The sequence below is a fragment of the Pleurodeles waltl genome, chromosome 2_1 (assembly GCF_031143425.1).
Source record: "Pleurodeles waltl isolate 20211129_DDA chromosome 2_1, aPleWal1.hap1.20221129, whole genome shotgun sequence".
NCBI lineage: Eukaryota > Metazoa > Chordata > Amphibia > Caudata > Salamandridae > Pleurodeles > Pleurodeles waltl.
This window is the reverse complement of record NC_090438.1, coordinates 432,826,955-432,834,469: the sequence shown is the minus strand read 5'-3', so window position 1 is coordinate 432,834,469 and position 7,515 is coordinate 432,826,955.

The following is a 7,515-nucleotide window of genomic DNA, read 5'->3' as shown; positions in this document are numbered from 1 at the left end:
CTCTATTGCAGCTGCTTGTCATGATCTAAAGACATACTCATCTCTTAAAACCCAAATGTTTACCTCAAATTCTCAACACACACATTCACACAACAATCCTCTCTCAGACAACCACATAATTTCCGTCACACTCATTTTATGGCTATGTGATTTTAAACATTCAACAGTTTTGGAGTTTCTCTTTGAAATTCACTTCTAGCCAATTCACATTTTAACTCCTAATTGGATAAAAATAGTCCTAACGCCCTCTCTTTTAGGAAGCTTTAAAGCAGCTGTTATTCATGAATTGTTTCTAATATGTTGTACTTTATCCTTCCTAGTATGCATTCCATTTCTAGGTGACATTGTTCTGCTGCTAATAGCAAACAAATCAATAAATAAGCATACACAACCAATAATTGTTTACCAGTTAATTAGTACTTAGCATCACAATGCAATATGCTTCACTATCTGATGATTCATTAGAAGTCTTAACTGTGATGATATGGTCATAATAGAACATATGGCAAAACAGGCACTATTTATCAGAGCAAAGATTACTGGAAATAATGGCCGCATTTCCATCCATGTTGTGATTTCCTTAGTCTTGACATATCAAAGTGATTCCCCTACTTGAGACAGTTTTAGGACAGAACACAGAAGATAGCCCCCTAGAAGCATATATGGTGCTCATTAGATATATGATTTCTGTGTACTCTATGTCCTCAAGGATTCGAGACAGAGAAATGAAAGAGAGGCTAAAGTGTGCCAGCAAAGGGAGAAAGCTGAAGATCACCATTGCTTGGTAGATAATGCACTTTTCATCTCTCTTCCATTCATATAACAGAGCTCATCAACTTACCTTGCTGCACTGCATTGTGTGTATGATTAATCTAACAGTTCCATAGTTCTCTGGACCTGTAATGAGACAGATGCAGTCTGTATTTTCTTTTTTTTTCTACGAAAACATCCAATTAGCTTCTGTCTCTTTCTGGAGTTACAGATACACAGGTTTTTGCCACAGCAAGGAGCTAGATGCAGAAAAAAAAAAAAAAAATGTCTGGCTCTTTGCTTGGCTCAAACTCTTTGGCACTCATTTACGAGGAAGTGGTGCAGCTCAGTGCTGCGCCAAAATTGGCGGCACTGCACTGCATCACTTCAGAAACACAGGGATGTGCCCTATTTACAAAAATACAGAGCAACCCTGCGTTTCCCCTAGTGATGGTGCTAAATTTAGCTGCCTAGCACCAGCACAGTTACCAAAGTGTAATAGTGCCTACATTGCAGGGAATTATTGTTTATGTGCAGGAAGGTGTCCATTCCTGTACATAAACAATCAATAATGGTGATTTGCTAGTTCTATGTGTGCTACAGAAAGCAGCACACATAGAAGTAGCATATCACCATTATTTAATGATTGTGTATGTGGAGGAAGGGAGATCTTCTTGCACATAAACAATCATTTATGGCATTTTTCTCTTTCTATGTGTGCTGCAGAAGCAAAAATGAGGAGACAGGAACATTTTTCTCCTTGTTTCGCCTTGTAAATATCAATCAATCAATCAATATTTATAAAGTGCGGCTACTCACTCAGGAGGGTCTCAAAGCACTGGGGGGAGGGATTGTGGTCAAAGAGCTATGTCTTGACGTCCTTCCTGAAGATGGTGAGCAACAGGCTTTGTCTGAGGTGCAGGGGGAGGTTGTACCAGCTCTTTGCTGCAGCGTGGGTGAAAGATCGTTCTCTGGCGGTGGTTTTGTGAGGGATCTGGTGGGGGTGTGGAAGGAGACACAGTGGGTCAGGTAAGCTGGTCCTGCATTGTGTATTGCCTTGTATGTGTGGGTGAGAATCTTGAAGGTGATCTTCTTCTCAACCTGTAGCCAGTGGAGGGTCCTCAGGTGTTGGGAGATATGTTCTCGGCGAGGGAGGTCCAGAATGAGTCTGGCAGCAGCGTTCTGGATGAGTTGAAGTTTTTTTGATGTTCCTAGTTGAGGTGCCGGTGTAGAAGGTGTTGTCCTAGTCGAGCTTGCTAGTGACTAAGGCGTGGGTGACTTTCCTGCAACAGTCTGCTGGGATCCATCGGAAGATCTTCCAAAGTTTGTGAAGTGTGTGCCAGCAGGAGGAGACAACAGAGTTTACCTAGTGGGTCATGGATAGGGAGGATTGAGGATGATTCTTAAGTTGGGGGCTTGCTCAGACAGTGCAGGTGGGTGCCGAGGGATGTGGGCCCCCAGGAGTAATGCCAAGCTGAGGTGGCATTTCCGAAGATGATGAGCTTTGTCTTGTTGAGCTTTAGGCAGCTTTCTCTCATCCAGGTGGCGACAGCTTCCATTCCTGAGTGTAACTTCCTTTTGGCCATGTCTGGGTCTTCGGTGATGGAAATTATGAGTTGTGTGTCATCACCATATGACAATATGTTCATACCGTGGCTTCTGACGATGGCAGCAGGAGGGGCCATGTATACTTTCCACAGTGTGGGACTCAGTGAGGATTCTTTGGAGCCTCCACAGTTGACTCCTGTGGGTCTGGAAGAGTAGGACAGGAGTGTGACCCTCTGCGTCCTCCCAAAGATGAAGGAGTGGATCCATTCCAGGGCTCTTCCACAGATTTATATGTTGTGGAGTCTGGTGTGCAGAGTGCTGTGGGACACCATGTTGAATGCTGCTGAGGTCGAGGAGTATGAGTGCTGCGGTGTGGCCATGGTCTAGGAGTAATAGGATGTCATCAGTGGCTGCCATGAGTTCTGTCTCAGTGCTGGGATTGCTGCAGAAGCTGGAGTCGGAGCTGTCCAGGGAGTAGTTGGCCTCGATGAAATGCTGTAGTTGTGCATTGATTGCCTTCTCCAGTACTTTGGCAGGGTAGGGTAGCAGCGAGATGGGCCAGAAAATCTTTAGTTCTGATGGGTCTGCCAAAGGTTTCTTCAGGAGAGGGTGTATTTCAGCATATTTCCAGTCCTCTCCTCTGGGAAGGTGCCCATGCTGATGGAGCAGATGATTGTTTTACAGAGCTCAGGGGCAATGGATGTGCTGGCTCTGATGTAGATGTAGTGTGGGCAGGAGTCCGAGGGGGCTCTGGAGTGGGTGCTGTTTATGATGTTGACTGTTTCCTCTGTGGTGAGCATGGACCAGCTGTGGATGATCTGGATGGGTTCTGGGGGGGGGGGTGGGGGGGGCGGTCAGTCACAGGTTCCGGTGGCAAGATTTTCTGGGAGGAAGCTGTTGTAGATGTCCTGGATCTTGTGGTGGAAAAAGAGGCGAGTTTGTCATGGAGGTTCTGTGACAGGGGAATGCTGGTGGCTATGGAGGAGGGATCTGTGAACTCGTTGATGACTGAGACAAGCTCCTTAGAGTTGTATGCAGAGGAGTTGATGCTATCCCTGAGTGCATCCTTCCTTGCATTTTGGATTTTTGGACGGTGGGCAGTGGTTGCGACTCTGAATGAGTCGAGGTCTTCGCTGGATAGGCCGTTCCTCCATTTTTCTCTAAACATCTTTGGGCACACTTTGATTCTTGTAGTTTGGTGGTGAACCAGCTGGCTTTCTAAGGTATGCATTTGGCATTCCTTAGCCAGAGAGGGTCTAAAGTGTCGGCACATTCGGTGATCTATGCATTGAGATTGTGCGCTGCTGTGTTGGCGTCATCAGAGGGGAGAAGGAGGGATTTGCCAGCGATGAGGTAAGTTGCTCATTAGTAATTTCATTCCATTTCTTGTGTGGGCCACTGAAGTATGGCAAAAGGCATTGCGCTTCTGAAGCGTCGCAATAAGTGAAGCACCGGTGGTGCAAGGGCATTGTAAATAAGGCCCTTACAGGCTTATTTACAAGACCTTCGCACTGCTATAGCTTCACTTCTTTGTGACACTGCAGTGGTGCAAACAGTCCTCTGCACTGTGCTGCATTTATAAACTTGAACAATGGGACCATTGCAACAGTTTGTAAAGCCCTGTGCCACATTTTACCTGCACCAGTTCTAAAGTATGCAGTGTGGATGTTCCATCGTTAAAAGCCAAGCAGAACTGGCACAGTGAGATTTCCCATATTTCACTGCACCTTCTGCCCCTTCACAGCGTCACTTTTTTAATGCCTGCTCAAACCAGGCGTTAAAACTATGCTGTTTTTTTTAACATTGAACCCCACCTCGCATTGCTGGAGTAGCATCAGATTGCTGACACTACTCCAGAAATGTGCCAATTTTGCACCAATAGACGCTCCAGAAATTGTGGTGCACCTATGGAATCATACACGATGGAGCACTGTATCATAAATACAGCACAACCATGGCATCGTTAAGGGGTGTGGGGCTGGTGCTAAAAAACTGGAGCATTGATGGCAATGCACCAGTTTCTAGTAAGTGAGACCCTTTTTTCTTAGCATCTGCTGATACCATGCCTACAACCCACTATGTGTGACCAACCCTTCCTGTAAACAGCCCATGACCCTAGCCACAGTCCTGGAGATGCATCCTACAATCCCTGGGGTGGCTTTCAGTCATTCATAGCCGGGGTTAGATGCAGGACCTGATTCTAACCCACAGTGTGCCTGTAAGCCTCATTCTGCATGGCAGAAGCAAGTGTTGGTCACAGAGACTGGCCTCAGGCTCTGCTTTCATATTTATAAGTCTTGCAAACAGAACCGTGTGGGCTATTGAAAATGACCTTGGTTTTGCATTTTAGTGAATGTGAACATGTGCTACGTTAATAGAATCTGGCTTGGATTTTCAGATCTGGGGAAAGAAGATGATGTGGTGGTTAGTGACTCTGGTGCCATGGTCCACAAACCCAACAGCAAAATCAATATTCCTTTTATTCAATAATTAATTGGTATTCCCCTCATGAGCCTGGAGCACATGGTGTACTTACCTTGCACCCTTATGTGCACTTTCAAAAAAGTTTTAAGAGGGCTGGTACTGAGTTCTTGCATACTATAATGGCAGATGCAATGTTTCATATTGAAGCCCTTTATGCTCACACCATGCAACCCTTTAAATGATAATTTCTGGAAAGCTACTAAGCTAAGTACTTTGCTTTATAAAGTTCTACATTGACACTGAAGGTCATATCTGCAAGCGCCCTGGTGCAGGTCAGGGCAGCCCTGCGCCACAGGGAAAGAGCAGAAATACACTGGGCCATATTTATACTTTTTGACGCAAAACTGCACTATCGCAGTGTTGCGCCAAAAAGATTAGCGCCGGCTAACGCCATTCTGAAGCGCCATGCGGGCGCCGTATTTATTGAATGGCGTTAGCCGGCGCTAGCAGAGCGGCGCTGCCTGGTGTGCGTGGAAAAAAACCACGTACACCAGGCAGCGCCGACGTTGGGGAAAATGGCGTTAGGGCGTCTTAAAATGGGGCAAGTCAGGTTGAGGCAAAAAAATCGCCTCCACCCGATTTGTGCCATTTTTAACGACGCCCAGACGCCATTTACATGACTCCTGTCTTAGTAAAGACAGGAGTCATGCCCCCTTGCCCAATGGCCATGCCCAGGGGACTTATGTCCCCTGGGCATGGTCGTTGGGCATTGTGGCATGTAGGGGGGCACAAATCAGGCCCCCCTATGCCAAAAAAAAATAAAAAAATTAAAAAATTATACTTACCTGAACTTACCTGAATGTCCCTGGGATGGGTCCCTCCATCCTTGGGTGTCCTCCTGGGGTGGGCAAGGGTGGCAGGGGGGGTCCCTGGGGGCATGGGAGGGCAGCTGTGGGCTCATTTTGAGCCCACAGGTCCCTTAACGCCTGCCCTGACCCAGGCGTTAAAAAGAGGCGCAAATGGGGGGGTTTTTGCCCCGCCCACTCCCGGGCGTGATTTTTGCCCGGGAGTATAAATACGACGCATTTGCGTCGCAGTCATTTTTTTAGACGGGAACGCCTACCTTGCATCTCATTAACGCATGGAAGGCGTTCACGCAAAAAAATGACGCTCATTCCTCATACTTTGGCGCTAGACGCATCTAACGCCAAAGTATAAATATGGCGTTAGTTTTGCGCCGAATTTGCGTCGAAAAAAACGATGCAAATTCGGCGCAAACGGAGTATAAATATGCCCCACTATGTTTACAAGATACAGTGTATTTCTGTCCTTTTCCCCAATGCTGGTGGACAAATTGCTGCTTAGCATCAACACAGACGACACCCTTGCACCGTGGTGAAGGGTGTTTGTGTTGTCAGTAGGATTGTTTTTGTGCTGGAAGGGATGTATCCTCATTTTGACTGCCCTGGGGACGTGTACAGTTTTTACGATTCCCAGGTTTACATAATCTTGTAAGTCTGAGAATGTGACAAAATCCATGGGTGCTGGGTGGGAAAATGCACCTCAACACCCAGGAAATGCCTCCCTGATGCAGTATAAGGCAACACAGCAACTTATTGTGTACTGCCTTACACCATATCTATAAGGCAGTGAAATGCCATGCAAAGTGGCTTTGCTTGGCCTTGTACATATGGTCTGAACTACGCGCCACCAATGCAAAACAAAAAGTGATTCTCCAGCAGCACACAGGGGATGTAAATATTCCATTCTCCCTCCACAATTGTATGAATTTCCAGGAAAGATTGAATCATTAGCCAAAAGAAGGCTCTGTAGTCAGGGCGGAGCTCCGCAAATGTTAAAGTATAGGGCACATTAAGAAAATGTATTAAGCTCCAAAATAAATATGAAAAATATTGTTTATATTAAATCTAGCAGAGATTAGCTACCTCTGAGTGAACAAATCTAAGTGAAAGATCAAAGCGTCAATTTATCACTACAACTTTTAATTTGAAGGTACCAAAGAAAGCATCCTTCTGTATTCCCAGGATACTTCCAGACATTCGGGTTCCAGTCATATTAAGGGAAAGAAACTGTTTATCCCCCATGAGGCGGAATGCACATTTTTCTAAATAGGGCTGTGGGCAAGTAGCTAAACATATGCCTAGGTTTGGCAGCTGTCACAAAAGAATGATGGACGGAGTGCTGAACAATGCAAACACTCACCCCGAGTCACAGATCTGGGTTTAATACATTGTTCATTTGCTCACCATGCCACCCCAGTTTGGACCCAGCCATATGCAAATCAGTCTTGACCCTGTTCCTCCTAGGAACAGTTCAGCCTGAACTGCCAGGCCAGGTCCTCCCTGAACTGGAAACAAGCATCCTGGGATGCTGTTTCAGGGTATCACCCTTCATCAGTCAGGCTATCTTGAATCCAGTGGCACATTGAGCAAGGGACCCACATCTGGGTATACCCTTTCCACTTAGGGCAACTTTAGCAACACCTAAGAATGATGGACAGAGTGCTGAACAATGCAAACATTCATCCCCAGTCACAGATCTGGGTTTAATCCATCATTATTTTGCTCACCATGCCACCCCAGTTTGGACCCAGCCATATGCAAATCAGTCTTGACCCTGTTCCTCATGGGAACAGTCCAGCTCAAACTGCCAGGCCAGGTCCTCTCTGAACCGGAAACAAGCATCCTGGGACCGGTTTCAAGGAGTCACCCTTCATCAGCCAGGCTAGCTTGAACCCAGGGCACAGTGAGCAAGGGACCCACGTCTGGGCAT